Source organism: Cavia porcellus, unplaced genomic scaffold, assembly GCF_034190915.1.
Source record: "Cavia porcellus strain 051 isolate PalLab524CR breed Dunkin Hartley unplaced genomic scaffold, mCavPor4.1 scaffold_34, whole genome shotgun sequence".
Classification (NCBI taxonomy): Eukaryota; Metazoa; Chordata; class Mammalia; order Rodentia; family Caviidae; genus Cavia; species Cavia porcellus.
The window spans coordinates 17,096,160-17,119,470 of record NW_026947517.1 but is presented as its reverse complement, the minus strand read 5'-3'; the positions used below and the strand labels follow the sequence as shown (position 1 = coordinate 17,119,470).

The 23,311-nt window shown below is 38.4% G+C and overlaps 2 long non-coding RNA genes across 2 annotated transcripts in view; both read left to right on the top strand.

Moving 5' to 3' along the window:
- Positions 1–23,311, top strand: part of LOC111755150 (uncharacterized) — a 79,934-nt gene that overhangs the window by 41,853 nt on the left and 14,770 nt on the right. The gene's annotated exons all lie outside the window — the stretch shown is intronic.
- LOC134474674 (uncharacterized) lies at positions 948–11,482 on the top strand. The gene is made up of 2 exons (XR_010045550.1): positions 948–2,427; positions 2,500–11,482. It is a non-coding gene; the product is annotated as an uncharacterized LOC134474674 (long non-coding RNA).

The following is a 23,311-nucleotide window of genomic DNA, read 5'->3' as shown; positions in this document are numbered from 1 at the left end:
TATTGCGTACAGCGAACCGGACCTAACAAGGTCCGCCACCCTCAACGTTGGTTCCTCTTCCGCCCGTTGGGGGCAGGAACAGCCTCTTATAAGGGGAAGCAGTATCCAATCACAGAGAAGCGCGTCTAACAAGCTGATAGGCTAGCGTCACGGGTAACTGGGCAGACATGACAATTTGGCGGGCTTGTTCAGGCCGGGAAGAACCCGGAAGCAAGAAATGGGTGCCATCATAGGCGGCTTCCCACACATAACTACTAAAGGAACAGCATTCTGGGTGCACCCTGCAGAGTTCAATGCCAAAAGTGTACACTGCCAGAGAATAGCAGAGTGAAGACAGATTCATGACTATTGGCAATTGAAGAGAGCTGCTGGGGTAACTGTCAAAACTGCCTCCCCAACACAAGGGCAGCTGGATTGTGCTGGAGAGACCTATCACACCCATGTGGGGAGGACTGGTCCTCACCTCTAGAGGGAGACACTTTCCTTTTCTCCTGGAATCACATTATAGATCCTGCTGCATTGTGCACTGTGCATCAAAACTGGTGGATTAGGTGCCTCATCTCATTGAGCACCCAGACTCCATGCTTGAGTGCATTTTGTGTCTTCCTCTAGCAAACATTTCTGAAGCCTGTGTTTTAAAAAAATAGTGGAAGCAGGGCATGGTGGTGCAGACCTGTAATCCCAGCACTCAAGAGGCTGAGTCAGGATTATTGAAAGTTTGAGACCAACTTAGGTTACACAGTGAGCTCAAGTCTAGCCTGCACTGCAAAGTGAGACCTTGTTTCAAAAAGACAAAATTAAACAAAACAAATGGTGGATTAGAACACTTCTGAGTAGAGAACTAGATATTATAATGTTTGCATAGCTTTTCTGTTTAACTTCTCTCTCTCTCTCTGTCTCTGTCTCTGTCTCTGTCTCTCTCTCTCTCTCTCTCTCTCTCTCTCTCTCTCTCTCTCTCTCTCTTTCTCTCTCTTTCTCTTTCTCTCTGTTTTTTTAAGTCTCCATATTCTTCAGCCTAGGCTTGAACTTCTGATTTTCCTGTCTCAAATTCCTACAGTATGGCAATTGCAGTTGTGCATAACTATGCCAGTTTCAAAGGGTGATTTTAACAAGCACTGTTTACTCTAGATGACTTACAAGAGGGTGTGTGTGTGTGTGCTGTTTTGTTTGGTTTAATGTAATTTATCATTTTATGTCTTTGTTTTTTTGGTAGCATGGATCAAACTAGCAACCTTGCATTTTCTAGACAGGTGCTGAAGTTGCTGAGCAAAGTCCTCAGCCTAAAGCAAAGACTTCTGTGGTTCTCATTACTTTGAGGATGTCATCTGAAATAAGTAAACAATTTAAAGGGGTGTTTGCAATTACTAGTAGTATTTTCCTTAACCCCCAGCTTCCCAAACAATGATTGTTTACCCTATCCCCTCCTGCATAGCAGCTAACTGCTTTGTGAATGTCTCCTCCTGGGCCAACAGTAAACTGGGAGGGTTGCAGGTTGTTCTTGACTGAATTGTCCATTGAGACAACTTCATCCTATTTGATCATTGTTACCAAGTGCCTGCAAGGACTGTCATACCTCAGACACAGTGAACAAACCAAACCGCCCTTTGACCTGATTCATGGTACTGATGACTAACTAAAGCCCAAATCCCTGGTGACTACATCTTTTGAGAGGAGACTAAGTTTCATTCTTCTTCCCTGGCATCATTTCCTAAACCCTGTGATGACATTTGCCTCACTTCCATCCCGCCCCTGTTCCCCACAAGTCACTGAGCATCTCAGCTGTCCTGACCTGGACTGGAACATTGTTCTCCAAGCAACAGATGTGCAGTTCCCCAGCTTGCTGCTCTGACCACCATCTGATGGTCATCATTATCGGGCTCAAAGTCCAGGGCAGTAGCATCTCTTGGCTTCACTTTCACACATGGCAACCATGTAACTGGGAATGTGGCCTCCCTTACTCCCTGAGCATGAGGGGAGTTACTTGAACTGGTACTGTGGCATAGCAAGCTGAAGCACAAGATCAGTGCCAGGTAGCATGGAAAAATCCAGGCCCCTCTGTGTGGCACCATGTGGGAGCTGAGCACCATGAAGGTGAGCACAAAACAAGGGCAGGAGCAGGTGCTGTGGAAGCCACAGAGGTAGGCAGCCCTTCTCTGATGTGTGGGCCCCAGTGCCTGTGAGGGCATCAGGATTGAACAAGAGAGCTCCTGGCCTGCTGTTGCTGGGTCAGGGTGGCAGTGGACACTGGCTCTGTCTGATAGTGAATTTGCACAACACAGATTGTATGACTGCCTGACTTTGTCTACCCAGGTCCTTCCTGTTCCACCACAGTCTTCTCTGAACCTTTCAGTGGAGCTACAAGAGGAGAAACTGCATGTGTAGCTGCCCAAAATATAGCTGGTGCAGCTTGGTGTTATCAGCCAAAAGGTATGGTGGGTGGCAAAATAAAGTGCCAGCCATTGTGTAGCTCAGGGAATTTTCTTAGCCTTCTTCTTCCAGCTTCCATTCTCTCTTTCCCCAGGTATCCCTCCCTCCTCCTCTTATACTCCCTTCTCTCAAGAGAACACATCTGGGCTTGTGCTAGCCCTGGCTGGACTGGGAGCTGTTCTTCATTCCCCCAGACACTTTTGACAAAGAGAGAATCCAGTACCCACAGGTATGGATGATTTGTTGTCACCCACAACAAACTAGAACCAAAATGTGTTGTCCTTGATTCACAATGTGGGACTGAGGCTACCAGGAACTCTATTCTTGGCTTTAAGCTCTAGAGTTCTCCTCAGGACATGGTGGTCAGAACTGGGGGATCAAGATCAATCTGATTGTAGAGCAATGCAGGACCTGACATAAGCTTTGGGTCCCTGTGTGATGCATATATTCTTGGTTATGTCAGGAGACAAATGCAGAAGCTCCTGTCTGGCAGAATCCAGGTAGACACAGTAACTTTGAAATGACTCATGTGATATGGGCAGAATTGTATCAGCTCAGGGAACAAAGGCTGGGTGCACCAGACCATGAAGTGGGTCCCTCAGATCTGTACTACATTTTGGAATAAAGACAAATAAGTGTGCCCCAGCCCAAATGTGTCTGCATCTAAATTCCTGCCACCTGAGTTCATGCATTTTGGTCCTGTCCTAAGAGCAATGGATGGTATTAGAAGGTGTGGTAGTGTGGTCAGCCTTCTAATGGCATAGCTCTGGGCCCCTCAGGACCTGGACAGCCCTGGATAGGGGACAGGCCCAAGGCTCACTTATGTACAACGTGATGCTGTCCCATTGACCAGCCTCAGGTTATGGCCACCATCAGCTCTTCTTTTGTATTGGCCACCTAGTTGCCAGGCTTCCATTGTGTTCTCTCTGTTCTTGCTCACTGTCTCCTGAATCACAGCAGAATTGATTTCCCAAGTCCAGCTGCAAACTGTAGGCCAGTGTGCTGGTGTGAGGCAAGCACCTGTACCATCAGCAATAGGGCTGCTGTGTTGTGAAAAGCTGTGGAGTGTGGCAAGAACCCTATGTGTTTTGATCCCCACCACATGGATGCTGGTGTCATGATGTACAGAGCAAGATTCCTGCCACTCAGATGTCACTTTTTACTATAACTTTCCTTCCCATGATCAGTTACTCAAAAGTTGTGTGTCAGATAAATATATGTTGAAGGCCCTGCTAAGCATCTCCACCCAGACTGCCTGGCAGCAGCTTAACCTTCAAAGCTAGGTGGGAGAGACAGTGAGGGAGATGGAGGAGGACAAGGGGTTTTGACCTCCAAACAGCAGCTACAGAGGGGCAGGGGAACCTTCAGCTCTCACTGTTACACCCACTTCTGAGGTTGTATCCTGTGGTCAGAGAAGAGACAGCAGTTTTGATAACTTTGCTAGAAATCAGAGATCTGAACAGAGATACAAAGGCAGGACATTAGAGCCAGACTGAGGGCTCCTCCAGAGGATTTGCCTGCTTTTCATTTTCGCTTTCTGTTCCATGACTTAGTCATCACCAGATATTGGTGGTGTGGATTCACTTGTCTCCCCAAGAGTGAGCTGCTTCTGGGGATGTGGGGCAGTCAGCACACAGTGAGATCTCCATGTGTCTCTGTTAGTTTGTGTATAGAGCAAAGTATAAAAGTGCATGTTCCTATGATAGGAAGATTGGTCCCAGAAACTCCATTAGTAAGGTCTTAACTTGAGGACAGTTGATGCTTCGTCCTTGCCTTCATCTGCCTTAAGGACCCCTTACTTGAAGCCTGGAGGGTGTCCTTCATGTGTGAGATTTATCACTATTTGTTCTTTTTTTCTCCACAAGTAAGAAGTGGATTTTTTCTGTTTATTTTGTTTTTTATGATACATTTTTTACTAGAACTTCTTTGCAGTGTACATTGATTACACTGATGATAGACACACGGTTTGTTTATTATGCAGAATGCATATTAGATCCTATGTGATGCATGATAGTGAAACCCATCAACTAGAGACTGTTCTCTAAATTTTTACATTGATCACCCAGAATTGAAAAAAAAAGTGGAAAAGTTTACAGAGAAAATCTTTCAGATACAAAAAAAAAAAATACTTTAAGTCAAATGTATTAGAGAACAAGCAAATAGAAGAATAGATGAACATAGGAAAACAATGAAAAACAAAGGTTGCCCAACATAGGGAAGAAATGGAATACATGAAAGAGATCCAAACAAGAGTTCAACAAGTTCAATGCTATATATGATTTATATAAAACCTATAAGAGATTAAAATTATATGCACAGACTGAACAAAAGAGAGGTTTGGAATTTCAGATCTTGAAGACAAAATTGTAGCTAGTTGTCATGAAAACAGTGCTATCTTAAAAGTAGCAAGAGACTATGAGAAATCAATCCAGCAGGTACAAAATGCATCAAAGAAGAATTGCATGACATTGATTGGGGTCAATGAGAAAGCCAGAGACAACACAAATACCATAAAAAAACTTCACAAAATAATGGAAGAAAACTTCCCAGGCATGAATAAAGAATTTTTCATACAAATAACTGAAGCATATAGAAATCCAAACAGACATAACCAAAATAAAACTACACCAAGATATATAATATTCAAGATACCAGAAATACAGCACAAGGACACATTATAAAATGCGGTTATGGAGAAGTCACAGATCACTTATAATTGAAAGCACATCAAATTCTTAGCACTCTTTATTGTAGCTTGGCATAACTTACATCATCTAGACCCTGCTTTTAACTGGTGCCATATATTTAAACCAAGAGAATGGAAAATGACTCAGAGTACAAGTCCTGTGAGAAAAGCAGAATAAGCTTTACCACCTGGACAAAAATTACCATGCTCAATGAAAGAAACATGATACAGGTGTCAACTAAAAATTAATGTAAGATTCTAGCTCAATTGTTTCCAATAGAATGTCACTTTGTGGTTCTCTGTTTAAAAGATTTGTAAGTTTCCAGATTAGGCACTCATTTGGACTCTGAAATTGGCAGGTAATTTATATGAGTGGTCCTGAGTTCTATTAATCAAATTCCAAATTTATCAATTTGTATGCTTTGATTCCTTTATTTTTGTTGATGAACCTACCTCAGGCTTCTCAACACAAATATCCAAGTAAAGAAGAAAGCTGTAGTTGAAACAGAAGAACAAGTCCTGAAAGTTGGATAGAAGTACAAGTCCTGAAAGGAAAGAACATCCAATCCAGATTGATGTATCCTACAAAACTTTCAAAATTAATGGAAACATAAGATACTTCTATGAGAAAGAACAACTGAAGAAATATATGACTGCAAAACTGACCCTATAAAAAGTAACGAATGTTATATTAGAGAGAGGAAAAAATGGTCACAATTCCAAGAAAAACACAGAAATAACCAGGCAGGACAAGTAATTAAACAGAGGAAAAAAAGCAGAAAACCAACAGCAGAACAATATTTCAACAAAGACAAACCAATATGTACCATTGTTAATGGTCGCATCAATCAAAAGAAATAGATGGGTGAAATGGATCAAGAAACAATATACAAAAATAAGCTGTATACAGAAAACATGTTTAATTCAAAAAGAAATTCAGAGACTGAAAGTCAAAGGACAGAAAGCAATTTTCCATGCAACTGAGTCCCAGAAAAAAGCATGAGTAGCTATGCTCTTTGCAGACAATGTGAACTTCAAACCAAGAAGGACCAAAAAGATAAAGAGCCTCACTACATACATGTTAATGCAAAGGTTTTTAAAAAATAAGATAGCAATGATAAATATGTGTACATCTAATACATGACCACCCAACATTATAAGGCAGTTTTAAAAAGTCTAGGTCTTCATGGATTTACTGCTGAAAATAATGCAACAAAGAATAACACAATTGACCCAAGAGACTTCAACATCCCACTATCACAAATAGATGAACTAGACTAATAATCAGCAACGAAACATGAAAGTTGAACCGAATCTATAAACAAATTAACTGAATCGATGTTTACCAAGTATGTGACCCAACATATTCAGAATAACCATTCTTCTCAGCCCTGCAAGGGAGGTTCTCTAAAACAGGCCACGTAAACTAGTCCACAGAACATGCTGAAGTAAATGTAAAGAAAAACTGAAGTTACCCCATACATTTTACAAATAACTGAAGCATATAGAAATCCAAACAGACATAACCAAAATAAAACTACATGCTGAGCATAGTGCAATACAATTGGGTGATAATTGTAAAAGAAGTTGCAAAAACTTCATAAATATATGGAAATTAAGTAACACTGCCAAACAATCAATGGGTCACAGATGAAATAAAGGAAGAAACTTGAAAATATCTACAACACAACAAGAATACAGATGCAAACCTTGGTTCTCATGGGATTCTAATGAAAGCAGTTCAAAGAGGGAAATTTATAGTACTCAAATCTCACATCAGGAAATAGAAAGAGCATAAATAAAGATCTACTGTTTTACCTCACACTTCCAGAATAAAAATGGCATGACAAACCCAAAGCCAATGAAAGTGAGGAAAATATAATGATCAGAGAGGAAAGTAATGAAGTGCAGAACATAAAACAATAAAAATATTTAATGAATCAAAGAGTTGGTTCATTGAAAGAATAAACAAAATTGATAAGCCTTAGCCAATCATATCAAAAGAAGAAAAGAACACTCAAAACCATTCATTGAGGAATGAAAACAGAAAGATAATTACAGATCGTGTGAAAATTAAGAAGATCATCAGTATCTACTTCCAAAACTTATGCTTCCCTAGGTTGGATAATATAGCAATGAATCGATTCCTAGATACATATGAATTGCCAAAGCTGACTCAAGAAGATATAAAAATTCTACATAATGCAGTATCTGTTAATGAGACTGAAGATCTAGTTAAATTTTATTGGGTACTAGCTGGGTGGTGCATGCCTTTAACCCCAGAACTTGGGAGGCTGAGGCAGAAGCATTGTTGTGAGTTTGAAACTAAACAGGGCTACAATGTGAGCTCAAGGCCACTCGAGGGCATAATAAGACCCTCTGCAAAACACATTAAAATGAAGCAAAACAATGACAAGAAAAAGGCAATTGACCAACATATAAAAGTCTAGGTCTTCATGGATTTACTGCTAAATTTTACAAGAAATGTATAGAAAACTGATGGCCCCTACTCTTTAATGAATTTGAAAGAGAAGCAGTTCTCCCTATCTCTTTCCTGGGGGCCAGGATTATACTGATACTAATACCAGAGAAAGACACAACCAGAAAAAGAAAACTATAGGCAAGTTTTCCTAATGAACATAGGTACAAAAATCCTTAATAAGATACTAGCAAAGTGAATGTAGCAAATCATCAAGAAGATTTTAAAACCTGATCAACTTGGATTCATCCCAGGAAGGCAGGGATGTTTCAGTATATGCAAATCAATAAATGTAAATGTCCTATCAGCACAGGCAAAAACAAAAGTCACATGGTGATCATCTCAATAAATGTACAATAAGCTTTTGATAAAATTGAGCACTGATTTGTAATAAAATCCTGCAGTATGTAACAATAGAGAGCCTTTACCTCAACCTGATAAAACAAGCAAAGACAAAATATACCCAGCATCATACTAAATGGTAAAAAACTAAAAACTTTTGCATTACAATTAAGAACAACAAAAGCATGGTTACTATCACCCCTCCTATTCAATAAAGATCTGGAAACATTATGTAGAACAATTAGACATAAGAGACAAATAAGAATAATCACATAACAGAAAGTAAGTAAAGTATCATTATTCACAAATGACATGATATTCTATGTAGAAGATGTTAATTACTCCACCAAAAGACTTCTACACTTAACCGAGTTCAATAATGTAGCTGAAGACAAAGTTGACAATCAAAAATCAAGAGCATTCCTGTACACAATCAACTCACTCAGAGAAGTTACAGAAACCACACCCTTTACAATAGCCTCCAACAAAATGAGATACTTATAATAACCTAACAAAGAATGTCAAGGACTTACATATTGAAAATACAGTACTTTATAAAAGGATACTGAAGAGATTATCAGAAAATGGAAAGATATCCCTTGCCCAAACTGTATGTGCATTGTTTTTTCAATGTTCATGATTTCTTTTGATGTACAAATATTATTTAATAAGATGGGGCCCCAGTGGTTGATTCTTTGAAGTTGATTATTCAAAATTTGTGTTTTGTTCATGAAGCCTCATTAGTGTTTCTGTTGTAATACTTAGGTCTCCAAGCTGATTTGACTTTTGTCTACTTCATGGTGATAGGCATGGACCCAGTTTAACTCTTCAGTATGGGGAAAGTCAATTTCTTCAGCATTATTGAAGAGACTATCTCTCTTCCAGTGAACATATTTGGCTCCTTTATCAAAGACAAGACTGTCTTTGTAGTTGTCTCCATCTTCTAGTCTCTTTGGTAGATTATCAGGTCTGTTTTTCTGCCGGTACTCTGGTGATTTTGTGACAGTAGTTTTCTAGTATTATAAGTGAAGAATTGTGTTGCCTCCTGACTTGCCTTTGTTGCCCAGGAATGTCTTTAGTATTCTAGATCTTCTCTGTTTCCAAATGAATTTAGAAAAATTTTCTCTGTATTTGTGAGCTAAACTAATAGTATTTCTATGGGCATTGCATTAAATCTGTATAAGAGGTTGCAATATGATTTTTTTGTTTTAGTTTTCCATATCCTTAAAGGTAGTCTTACTTGTTTTTATAGTCACCCGATGTATCCTAAAAGGTATGATCCTAAGACTTTCAAACTATGGAGTTCTTCTTCTCAAGGATATCAACAATAATAGATTTTTTTTGTTTGAGACAGGGTTTCCATATGCAGTTCAGGCTGACTCTGGACTCACACCTTAGTCCAGTAAATTCACAGTGATTATCTTACCTCAGCATTCCAAGTCCTGGGATTACAGGTGTGCACCTAACACCTGAAAGAATTCCTAGTGTTATTTGAAAGATGAGGAAACAGTCATGAGATACACATGCACTCATTAACTGTCATTTACTTAAAGGAAAAATGTCCAAATTAACACATAATTCCACTGGAGTGTAGGGAATCAAAAGATGTGTTTCTATCTCTTATGGGGATAACAGACTACACTACTGCAAAAATGGGAGACATCACAGCTAGGAATATGTATCAAATTTGAGCACCAATATTATGAACTCAGAGAGTATTTATGGAAAATGAGGAAAAAGACCAGTGGAAAATAATGAGAGACCTGGTGACTTTAGCCTTTCATGACTCTAGATCAGGCTTTATTATAATGTTGAGCCTCACAAATATTGGAATAGTCAAATATTATGTGCATTTTTACCTAGAAAATATTAATGCTTGGCACTGTATCCTAGATATGTTGTAGCTTGGCATAAATCATGCCATCTTGAGCCCTACATTTAACTAGTGCCTTGTATTTGACCCAGGAAAATGGAAAATGACTCAGTGTATAAGTCCAATGAGAAAAAGCAAAATGAGCTGTAGCCAAAGAAAAAAATTTAACCTGCTCAACAAAAAACAAAACAAAACAGGATACAGGTGTCAGCCAAAAATTAACATAAGATTCTAGCCACATTGTTTCCAATAGAATGTTCTTTGTGATTGTCTCTTTTAAAAACTCTTAACTTTCAAGTCCAGGACCACTCGTTTAGATTTTGAAATGGGGGAGGTGAGTCTGTATAGAAGTGGTTCTGAGCACAGCAATTTAAATTCCAAATTTATTCTTTGGCTGCTTGGATTCCTATATTGTTGTTTGCAAATGGGATCTCAAGCTCCACAAAGGTTTACTGACACAAGCAAGTACCTGGATTAAATACAGTGTCACCTTAATGAAAGAATAATAGTGAAAAGGAGGGAAGAAAAAAGACAAACACCATGTGTTATGTTACCCACATCTTTATCCAGCATTTAAGAGGCTGAAACAGGAAAAAGACCATGTATTCAAGGACAGACTATCTTACATAGTGAGTTCAATGTCAGCCAGAACTAAAAGTGGGACTATGTGTTAAAAAACAAAAAACAAAAATGAAAAATATAAAAAACCGAGGAACAGAGAAAGACTATTAAAAGAAAACAATAATAGTAGAGCTGAATGAAAGTTGACTTAACTAAAATGGGAATTATGGAATGTTGTGGTAGAGGAAATCTGGTCATGAAGTTGCACCCAGGAGGCAGTGAAAAATATAGTTATGAATGGGACCTTTTGTGCTACATCACGATAGTGACCTCCTTCCTCCAATGCATCTTCAATTTACTAGACACGAGGTCCAAAAGTTCATGGAAATGTCAAACTCAGAGCAAACAAGCAGCTTGAAATCAAGGCTTTGGATCATGGCCTTTAGCAGATGTTTCATATTCAAATTGAAATAGGAGAAATATAATCCTTCCCTGTTTGATGGCAAATGCAGGAAGTTGGTTGGCTCACAACATTGAAGAATGAAGTCACAAATCAAAAGAAGTTCAAAAAGTTTTCTTAGAAAAAAAGACAGAATAGCACTAACTTTGCAGGAGTGGTCTTCAGTGTTTAGGCCACAGATCTATTGTCACGGGGCATTTATAGAGCCAAGTGAGAATGTGAGTACAGAGTGGGTCTCAAACTACAATCAACCTATAAGCTTATAGGTGCTTAACTAATATTATTCAGAAGGGTAGCAAGGCACCCAGAAAAGGTATGCAGAAAGAGCCAAGGTATTTTGTGGGAATAAAAGTACAGTTTTTCTGGTCATTGAGTATGGTAATAGATGCCTATCTGGACTTCCTGGGGAAGGTGGTGGTAACTGTTGTACATTTCAAGCTATTGTTTATTATAGCCTAGCTCTAACCATTGCACCTTATTTCTGTTCTGTTTGCACCGCACTGCCTCCCCTTTCCTCATTCCCCCTTCCCCCTTGCTGTCTGTCTAGGTTAAGTTTCAATTTCCTGAAAGGCCATAAAAGCCTTAGGTTTCAGTTTCTTGTAACTCCCTTCCCTACCCAGTGGTCTATAATAAAATGTGTTGTTCTTTAGAAAATGCTTAAATTCAAGGAAATTTCAGGAAGTTCTGTAAAGCCAAGATGCTATCTGTGTCAGTGATTACAACATTCCTCCAGTTTTCAGCTTTAAAAGCCTCTTCCCCCAGCTGTAAGGCACGCGGTCTTTGTGTCGATCCTAAGGAGACTGTGCCCCCAGGCCTGGAAATAAAGCCTTTGGTCCCCAAATTTTAATTTCTTGCTTCCTTGGATTTTATCCTGGGGGTTCGAGCTATCACATTTTTTTTTTCTCTTTAAGAGGCATGTAGACATGGTTACTGCATCTTCACCTTCAGGTCTGGCTTTCTTCAGCTGTGCCTCTAGCAGGGATTGTTGTATTTAGTTTTTTTACATTGATTCCTTTGAGGTTCCATTTCCTCTCTGACTGTATATTAATTTCTGTGTACCTTGGCCTCCTGTAGTAAAATCACAATACCATTTGAATGGATAAAGTGATATTTATATACTTAATAAAATATTATTTCATAGGGGCCTGGGTTTTAGCTCAGCAGGCAGAAGTACCTGCCTGGCCAGTGCCAGGTTGTTAGTTTGATCCCCAGTACCTTAAAAAAAGTGATTTAAACTGCAAGGAAAGAAAATAATTTCATTTGTGAAGATGTAGATGAACAAAATTTTCAATTAAATCTGTCAATGGCAAATTAAACAGTAGTAATAGTCGTATTTAGAATCTAAGGCTGTTCAGGCTGGGTATTGAACTCAGTGGTACCTTCCCCAGCCAGGCAAGTACAATGTCATTGTGATAACTCAGACCCGAGAATAATATTTAAGGAAGCAAGAAATTAAAATTTAGGGAGCAAAGGCTTTATTTTAGGCCAGGCCTGGTGACAGTCTCCAGGAGCCAATTTGCAGACTGCGCACCTACCAGCTAAAAGGCAGGCTTTTAGCTTGTAAAACCGCAAACAGCTGCTGGTCTTACAATGTAAGGAGGGGGGCTGGGGTGCACTACAGAACAAGATCACAGCGATTACATTGGGAAGAGCAAAGTTCAGGTAACAAGCAGATTTTCCTGCAAACAAGCAAGATTTCCTGTAAACAGGAATCAATTCTGTTTCCTTCAGCAGAGAATAGAGAAGTCTAGTAGCAATTAACAACCTTTGTTAGCTTATTTTAGCACCACATCTGTTATTTGTAGAGGGCAGCAATGGTTAACATATCAATTAGGTAAGATTTTATAATTCTTTACAGAGGAGAGCATTGATTCACATATCAATTAGGTCACCCAGATGGAGAAGGAAAACATATATATGGTATGGCCATGTTACAGGTAATTTGCTATAATACAAATATAATGAAGCTATTTTTTCTAGAGTATAACAGTCATGAGTTCAATCCCTGGTACCAAAAAATTTTTTTCTACAATTCTCAACCATGTAGTTCTATTAGCACAGTTATTGAAATTGATAGTTGTTCATTCAATGGCTCAATTTTTCTTTTGTGGTCTACAAAATATCCACAGATAACATGGTAAATACAGTGAATTATATACTGTCCTTTATACTATGGGTATTTGCTGAGAGTTGTTTTTCGTTTTTATTTTTCCACATACTGGAAAGCTGAAAATGTTTGGTGATGCTAGGTAGAGAAACTGTGATAATTATTTTTTCATTTTAATCATATATTTCACTATCTCCATTAAGTACATTTTATTTGCTACAATTATGTTAAGTGAAGGTGACAAATTATTCTTAATTTCATGGGCAGCTGAGTTAGTCAGAAATATAAGCAGTCAGACAGTTATATAGGGGAATGAAACTCCTGACCTACTATGTTAGGTATGAGTTTAGGTTCTCTAAAATTGAAGAATGAATAATTAAGAACAATGGAAGTAAGAGCAGAATATATTTTTTGCGAGAAAGAAATTGAGAGGATTTTGCTCTAGATGGGATATTTCAGCACTGGGAGGTGGGACCAGGGGTCTCTTTCCCCTCTCCTATGCAACTTACCTGTGGCATGAAAAGAGTCCCAATCAGCTACTTGCACATCAGCAATGCCACCTTTAAGCACCACCCCAATGGAAAACTATATGTATGCCCCCACATGATATTTTTTATTTTGTATTCTCTCTTTTAGCACGCCAAAAATCCTATCATTTGGTTCCCTGACCACTAAGGCAGTTGAGTGTCTCCTTGGAATCCCTCCCATTTTGAGTCCCTCTTTCTTAAAACCACCTGTTTCTTCCTCTGGGACAGTTTATTTGCCACTGCTAATCTGCCTACAAAAGCAGCCTTACTCACTGAACATGGGTGAGACACCATCTGGGGTGATTTTTTTGTTTGTTTGTTTTTGTTTTTGTTTTGTTTGTTTCGGTTCCTTAGCAAGCTTGTGACAGAAAACCCATCCTGTAATCCCCGAACAGGGTTACTAGTTTCCACACTCCTTAGGCCACATACCTGGAGGTAACATGGAGATTTTTGTGTGCTGAGATCCCGCCCTGCTCTCATGGTTACCTGCCAAGAAGAATGGGTGTTGGGATTTTGCCTGTCACACTTTCAAAATAGATTATAATCTCTTATGTTGTGTGTGACTGAGCACAGCTTCCATGTTCTTTGGGGGAGCTAAAGCTCTTAGTTCCTGAGGTGAAATTGTTCTCTCAGCTCCCTTATAATTCAGTCGTGGGGACCACTTCCTGTCCTCCAGAAAACACACCTCTGTGGTGCCTGGTTCATAACCTTGGTGCTTTTGGCCTCTAAAAGGCTACAACCAAAAAGCTGATTTTTTTAATGCTTTTGTCACAATAGTGACAAGTTGGCAGAAACCCTTCATTTTTAGGCCTTCTTCACATTAAGGATGTGGTTTTCTCTCACTCTGTCTTCTGTGATGGCCCAAGTACTCCTGGCTCACTCTGCTCCACCAGGATTTCTTCCTTCCCCTCACTTATGATGCGGCTTCTGTGTTTACAGCTTCTCCCCATATCTCTCATACCAAATCCCGCTGCTTTCTCAGCCAAAGATTTCTATACCCCATGTGTCATCCTCTCCTCCTCCTTCACTCCCCAGGGTCTCCAATCCTCCCTCTAGGGTCTCCAGTCTTTCCCCTACGGTCTCTAATACTTCCCCTAGCATTTCTCATAAGGCTCTGACTTCTCAATCCTCCTACCCTAGCCATCTGTCCAATCTGAGGGTTCTTTTTCTCCTTCCCCTGCATCACCATTTTCTCTGCCTGCCCACCATACTGGGTCTCAGGCATTGAAGTCTTTTGGCAGGCCAAATGGTTGCCAGCAGCCATGTTGATTACACACATGCACCTGCTGGGCTCATCTCTACTGCTGTTTTGGGAACAGGGTGGACCTAAAGGATTAAGTAATATTTGTGTTCCTTCTTTTTCACTTTCTGAGCTACCTCAGGTTAACCATCAATTAGGTTCCTTTTCTGGTATTCTTATTTCAAGAGATCTCTATTAATTGATCTATAATAAGGTTCACTCTATTTATGATAGTTCAAGATGGTCAAATATATTTGAGGGCATTCTAATTTTATAAGATGATTGTCAATTTATATATCTGTTGTCCATTTGTCCAATTGTATGCTCTGTTAGAAGCTTTTTCTTTATATTTGAGCTCATCAACTTTTTCCTCAACATTTATATTTTCAGATCATGTAATAAAGGTTTATTTGAGTAACAGATTTAAAAGACATGCTTTCACCTAGGTTGCCAGCTGGTCAAAATGATGCTAAAATTGGTTAAACAAAATCCCTTGGGGTGAGGCAACATTAAACAGCACTCCAATTGATAAATAAGAAAGTGGCCACCTGGGAACTTTTTAAAAAATTTATATTAATTTCAAAGAGATTAAAATAAAAGAGGACTTAGCAAATGAGATTGGAGCCCAACAATTTAAGCAACACAGTATTTCAACACAAGACAACATGACATATCAGTAGCTACCATAATGTCTCTTTCCTTGAAGCAGTTGAGTATATTTTCATACACAATAGTATCAAACATAACAAAATATTATAAAACCATCAAAGAGCATGAAAATATTACAGATTGTTCAGAACCAAATAATGCAAAATTAACAATGGTTATTGTATTATCTCATTGTCCATAAAATATTTTTATGCTATCACAAATAATACAATCCAATAAGATACCACAAATAGAAACCAATGGGAACAGAAGATTAAAACCATGTTAGCACTTCAAAACAAAATGGTATTAAATCAGCACTAGCTATTATAATGTCTTGTTTTCTTCAAAATGGCTGTTCAAATAATCATAGATAATACAGTAACCATTGTTCATTTTGTGTTATTTGGTTCTGAATAAAATCAAACAGCCCAGGATGAAACCATTCTGAGTAATTAATGGGAATATTATAAGGCTCCAAAGCAATGTAATGGGGAAGCAGGATTACCACAAACTCTTATATACTCTTACCATTTCTCAAAGTAGGGAGCCTATATGGTATTTACACATGGACAACCAGATAACTTTAACCAAGTCAGGTTCACTGATTGGAGGTCCAAATAAACTCTATAGCCTCATGGGAGAAAGCTCGAGTAAAGTTCACATTACTAAGACAATTCAGTGTTGCTGATCTGATGGTGTATTCATGCTTTCAAATATATTTCCTTTCATATGTAGATGTCTTATGCCTTTTTCTTGTGTTCCAGCCTGGTGATTTAGATCAGGCTAATACAAGATCACCAGTCGAATAATAACTTTTAACAGAAAATTGTGTAATGTAATAGTGAGCAGTCGAAAATATGTCACAAATTTCTGCAGTGCTCAAATGTTAAAAAGCCAACAGAAATACAACCAAGTGCTAAGGACCAATAGTCCAAATAGTTTTCTATCACAGTGAAGAATTCAAGACTCACCACCCCAACTCCCTACAGGAAGAGTCCTTGCTGTTAAGCAAGCTCACTTATTATGGGACATGCTCCCCCATTTGTTCCTAATTGAATCAATTTTAGATGAGTAATTGACACTATTGGTTGAACACAGCTCTATCCCCCCTTATGCTCACCTTGCAAATTCCCATTCTTCCCCACTTTTGACCCATCTAACCTCCAGTTTTTACTCTATAAATACAGAGTCTTTGGCAACCCACTCAGGGCCCCTTCTGTCTCCCAGACAGAAGCTTTCATTCTCTCAATAAATATATTCCATTCTTAAACTCCATCATTCTAAACATTATTCTTTTATTTTAGAGAACACAAACTCATACCAGACATATAGTAGGTCACGAGTTTCATTCCCTTCTATCATTAACATGAGCCAAATTAACATAAATATCTTTATGATTTGTCTGAATGATTTTCCCTTTTCTTGCAGTTTTAAGTGATCAATACAACTCACAGTGGTTGTATTCCTGGCAATGTATAAAGTTGTATACATCAGTCATTGCAAATGTAAAATAATTGGTTTGAGTGTATAATTTAGCAAGAACTAGATATTGCCATGGCAGTAGGTTATCTCTTATAAAAGTGAAGGTTCACCTAAAATTGTTCAGAACAATTTCTACATTACTGGCTGCTTCAACAATTTTAAGATACATAAACTGTATTTTTGCATTTTTTTCTAGAAAGCTTCTATTATATTATTGAAAGAAGTCTGTACACCTGTAGGACACTTTTTATATTTTGATGCTTTTTCTGCATTGAAGTTTGTATCAAGGTTTATTTTTTTATCTTAGGATGAAACTCACTGAATTGACACTGATGGAGTTAAGCAACAGTCTACTACATTAATTTCAATTAGATATTCATGGCATTGATCATATGAATTACTGAGGAGGTACATAGTCAAGAATCAGTACTGTTAGCTTTTTCTGGTGAAATAGAGAAGCAGAATATAAGAAAAAGTAAAAGTGGCCTTTCTAGTTAAGGAAAGTGAGGAGGAACCCCCAAAAAAACAAGGTTTTTTTTTTTTTTTTGACTGACTATGGGGTTAGGGGTATGTGTGACTTTGCCTGGATGTGGAGATTGAAGCAGACATTTCTGTCATGCGAGGAGCTGATTGGAATTTTCTTCAGGCCCCTGGGAAAGGAATGAGGAAGTTGTAATCAGGGAAAAGGTGGAAGTGGCCATATGGTGAGCATCCCAGATTGGGCCTTCCACCATGTTGAACTACAACCAGGAGGTCCTGTAACTCATTCTAGGGCAAAACTCTTTCAAGTACATCCCTCAGTTTGAATGATGAAATAAAAATAAAGAATTTTTGCTATGTGTTTTCCCCCAAGCCTGGAGGTAAACCCTTCAAAAGAAATATTTTCAGTCATATCCTTAATAAATTGTAGATAACATAACCAAAATTACAGATCAGTTCACTTTCAGAAAACAGTAGCAGCACTTAAATGCAGGCATAAGGACCTTCAGTGAGAGTATCCCTGAAGACGTGAGATCAACATTACAGAATACAAACTACTACTCATTTATCTGAGTTCACTAAAGAGAAAAATTTATAATGGAGTTGCTACAGGGGAAAGAAACTCCTGATCTACTATGTCCAATATGAATTTGTGTCCTCTAAAATTAAAGAATACATTTTAGGAACAGCAGAATTTAAGAGTAGAATAAATTTATTGGGAGAAAGAAAGCTGTCTGAGAGAGATAAGGGGTCTTGAGTGGGTTGCCAAAGACTCTTTTCTAGGGACTTTTATGGAGCAAAATAATTTGGTGAGATGGGTTTAAGGTGGGAATACTGGGAACTCACAAGGCAGATGGGCATAAGATGGGACAGAAATATGGAAGCCAATAAGATTAATAGATCAGGTAAAGTTGATTAAATTGGGAACAAATGGGGAAGCCTGTCACACAGAAAGCAGGCATTGTTATTCAGTAGTGACTCTTCAATTAGGGGGTTCAGAAGGTGACTCTTGACTTCACTAGGATGATAGGAATTATTTAAAGTATCAGGCTTTATGATAGGGATGCATTTATTTGAATGGTGACTGCTGACTTCCTCAGAGTGTTAGGGAAGTATTTCGATTCAATTCGTACAATATCAATACATTTGCTTAATATTTTGTCCTGAAGTTTGACACTTATCAGGAAGTATCTGGCTTCCCTATAGTTGCAAGGTATCTGGGCTTCTGCAAGTGCTCCTTGGAGGACCTAGCCCTGTCTCTCTGCCAACAGTATTTGACTAACTCAGCTCAGTATTTTTGGAAAATTGAATACAAATGTCTTGTGCACTGGGTGAATGTACTGGGGATGGCAGTGTGCAATGTATTTACCATTGTTGTCCCTGATTGACATGTTTTGAAATTTAGTTTTACTTTTTCTTTTTATCCTTGAAATCAAATGGATTTGGAAAAAAAAGCCTGAGGTAAATCTCTTTGGTGCAAGCACTCCTCTGTGGACATCAGCACAGAAGGAGACAGCCAGCTCCAGAAGTCTGCACTACAGTCTATCATTTGGGATCCTCTCTTTCAGGGAGGGGTTTCTTTCCCTGTTTATTCTTGACTCAGAAGGAGGGCAGTAGACCAAGACTCAATCAGTGATGAAGAGGTAGGCTATATGAACTGTCCAACCAGGTGGGCCATGACAGGTGGTCTCTTAGGTCTTTCCTGTATCAGGGTATTATTGACATTTTGTGAGCACAGTACTGGAGCAGAATGTTTGCTTCATCTCATTTAGAGGTTTCAATGTCACGTGGCCTGATTAGGAAAGAACCTGGGAGATCTTTGAGCTGCAGAATGGTGAGGTTGTGGATGGGAGCCCAGAAATAGGGTGCAAAAGGCCTAAACCAGTTACAAGTGGTTAGAAGCAGTTTCAGTGTCTCGATCCTCGGGTATTTAGTTAGCTTCAGCTCCTGAGGTCCTCCAGCATTGGCTATGGGTCATCAACTGTGCATTTTGCCTCTTTCTGGTGGCAAGAGTGACTCTATCTTCTCTTTGACAGCCACAGATTCCAGTATTATCTTTGAAATTCTCTGCTGCCTTGGCACGTCCACAAACTCAGTGAGGGAAGGAGCTTGGGGACACCCTGACTCTGATGCATTTTGAAGATTCTACAAAATTACTGAGGAAGGTCTCGGCCCACATTGCTGTGAGAAGCAGACCTGGAGGGTCTGATGTTTATAAATGTCTGTGATACAGGGCCTTATAGGCACAACTGCTCTCCTTAAACTTGTGCTTTGTTGTATTTAGAGTGATCTCCTAAATTTATAGAATGTTCTTGTGTTTCCATCCTCATCACAGGTGTTAGCAAAGGTACTGAGTATTCAAAGATGTGTAGTGATGTGCCTCAGTGGGGGAAGGCTTCCTAAACACCTGGTGAACTCCTGCATATCATACAGGACAATGCAACATAATTTTGAACATAATTATTTAGGTTACACCTGTGTTCACAGACTGTTTGTGAGAACAGCCATGGGTTTTTGAATTCTGAGAAAAATGAAGCAGATATGAAAGTGTTATCAAGGGAGGTGTAAAGTGTACTTGCTAAGGACAAATTCGAGAATCACCTGCCTATTAAACCCTCACTGCAAAATGCCAATATTTATGCATTTGCATGGACACATGCCCATGATATCCTTCTGAATGGAAAGGAATAGGGGTGTCATCTCTGAATTAACAGCTGATTTCACAGCTTGGCTGATAATACAGAGTTTATATATAGAAATTCTCTGCAATGGACTTTACTAAATGGTGTAAAATAGAATTCCTAAATAGAAGTTGTGCTGCAGTGATAGCCATTGTTAGGCATGAAAGGTTTTCTGTGGAGTGTGGATCAGAGTAGCAAGGAAAGGATGTGCAAGTGATTGGCATGATACAGGGTGTCAATAGCAGGATTTACAACTGAGAGAATATTTACTGAAAGTCAAGTAGTTCTTAGGGTAAGCATGAAGTTAAAGTTGGCTTCTGATTCCTTACTTGAGATGAATAACACCAGCTCTGTCAATAATCAGTATTCCACATACCTGTTAAACCATGAATTCTGTGTTCCATAATTGAGATCTAATTTTGATTTTCTCTAATTATGCACCAGTGTCATAAGGTAGGAATTTGAATCTTTTTTTTTTTTTGTACCAGGAATCAAACTCATTACCTCATGCTTGCCAGGCAGGTGTTTGTGCCACTGTGATAAATACCCAAACATGAATGTGTTTTCTGTATAATAAGGAAAATATCAACATTCTACCTCAGAACATGTTGAAAATTCTTGGGGTGTTAGTATATTGTATGGATATAATTTTTAAAACAAACCAATGGTGTTTTATGCAGTCAATTTTCAAGGTTCATTTTTTTGTGGAGTTTTGCAGTCAGGGTATTTCTCTCTATTTCAGACAGTTCTGTAACTGAGGCTGGCCTCCAACTCAAGACAGTTCTCTTGCATTCAGCCTCCCAAGATATATTTGTTATTTCTGAGTGAAAGGTGACCACTTGGTGACATTGAGCTATAATTTGCAACTTGTGCCTTGTTTCAATGTCTATACCTTGTTTACATACACAGTTTTCCATTATCATTTGAGTTATTATTTATGTACCATATTTGATGTTACTTATGTTTTCTTGTATGAAACTCAATTCAAATTTCAAAATGCTGCTTAAGTATATTAAGAACAAAGGACTCAGTGACCTAAATGAGATTTGAAGAGATATCATCTGTAGTCTATCAAAGTGATTCATGAGACACTTGCCTACCCTTCTGCTTTGTGGATGCTGGTCCTGCAGGCTCCCACTGTGAGCTCTGCTTTATAGACAGTGCACAGGGACTCTTGCAGTGACTCAGCACAAAATCAGTGCTCCTATTTGGGTGTGAGTTTCAATCTAGCATCGAAATTGCTTTTTCAAAAAATGTGTCTATACATAACATTAATCACCAAGACATGGAATTAAGCTTTGAAGTATTCGGTCTCCATTCAGCTGTGATGTTTGGTTTTACTTTGTTTAGTTTAGTTTTGTATCATTGAGACAGGCTTTCACTATGTACATCAGCTGGATTTGAAACCCCTATGGTGCCTACAATTTCTTTGACTTCACAACACCCTTCTCTCTCAGCCTCTTGAGTGCTGGGATAATAGATATGCACCAACTCTGCTTTGATTCAGATTTTTGTGAGCAAATTTGAGATATCACAGGCCTTGAGTCTCAACCTTCCTTTGATAAATATATGTACGAATCTTTAGGATCATACTTTTATCACTTGGCCACTCAGTAGTTATCCCCTAACATCAATTAGAAAGCACATTTGTTTATGCACCGACTATACTGAGCATCATTGGGGCAGTTGTCATTTTAACCAGTTGATTCTTGCATTGAATACATTACAATAGTCACTTTTATATCTCTTGTTATTTTATAAAAAATAATAAAAAGTATGCAATTTTAATTATCTTTTATTTAAATAATTGCACTGGTAAGGACTTATGTATAAAGCGCTAGACTAAGTGTGATTCTTTAGTCCCAGCATCAGTAGAGGATGAGAGGGGACAATCATGGTTTTGAACCTGACTTTGGGAGGCAATTTTGCTAGATGATTTAGCAGAATGTGTGGCAGTTGTTTTTATACCTGCATTTGAAGTTTAAGGAAAAAAGTAAGTTTAGGTCAAGAATATAAATGTAGGATGGGATGACTGAACCAAACTGCAATCATGATTTTTTTTGGCTCAGGAAATATGCTTTGCATGGTAATTTGTGCAGCAGTCTTAAATATGTCTGTATTAGAGTAAAACATAGTAACATGAATGAGCCAGGCATTCTACATTCTGAATGTAGAGGCATTAACAAAACTTTTTTACTCAATGCTATTGCTGGTGCTTTTTATAGAAAATAAGATAGGGTAACAAAATAAGCAAAAAGGATTATATAAGATTTTAATACCAATGCACAAATGAAGAAGCCAAAAAACAAACAAAAAAAAAGTCAAATAAAATGATGAAAAAATAATTTACAGGACAGGAGAAGACTGCATGTTACTCCCTGACAACTAACATGTAAATCCAATATAAATGTGAAACGAATACACACTTTTCAGAACAGGTACAAATTGTCAAGTAATACCTGAAGAACTATTGAGCATTTATGCACAATAGAGAATAGCGAATCAGTACACCATCTCATTGCAGAGACCAATCACCACGAGATCAAAAGAACATTCATGAGACAGCAGGAGAAAAGGAACTATTTAACTTTGTTGATGGAAATGTCAGCAAGTACTTCAGTCACTACTGAAGTCAGTGTTCAAAGTATTCAAATGATTAAACATAGTAAGTCCACTAAGTGCAGTGCATCCTTTAATGAGTCTCATACTCAAAGATCTAAGGACCCATTGCAGTGACTCATGTATATTCCTGTTTACTACAGCAATTACTTCACTTTTAGTACTCCACTTTTCTGTGGAGAGCAGCAGCAAGCACTGCTCCATCACCACCAAATGCCAATGATTAACAACAGATACTCATCAGTGTACTCCGTTTAGTAAATGATATGATATTTCATTATGAAATGGCCTCTAAGTTAGGTTTTCATAGTGTGATAAGCATGATATAAGCATGATAATCATGCTAATGTAACAAGGCTATCACTACTACATTATTGTGTTCATTAAATTTGAACTGTTTTTCTTTTGGAGGCAACATCTTGCTATGAAGTTTAGGTTGGCTTGAGATCTCTTTATAACCCAGAGTGGTCTCAAACAATTCTCCTGCCTCAGCCTCTCAAGTACTTCGCTTACACACATATGCAATCAGGTCCAGTTTAGATTTAGTATGTTAAATGCATATTCAGTATTTTTTATTTCAACTGTTTTGGTTGTTAAAGTATTTCCACTTTTTACCTCCAGCATCTATAACCACTGTGACCTTATTGAGGTGGTGATATACATACAACCAGCCTCATGACATTCTCTCCTGGGTTC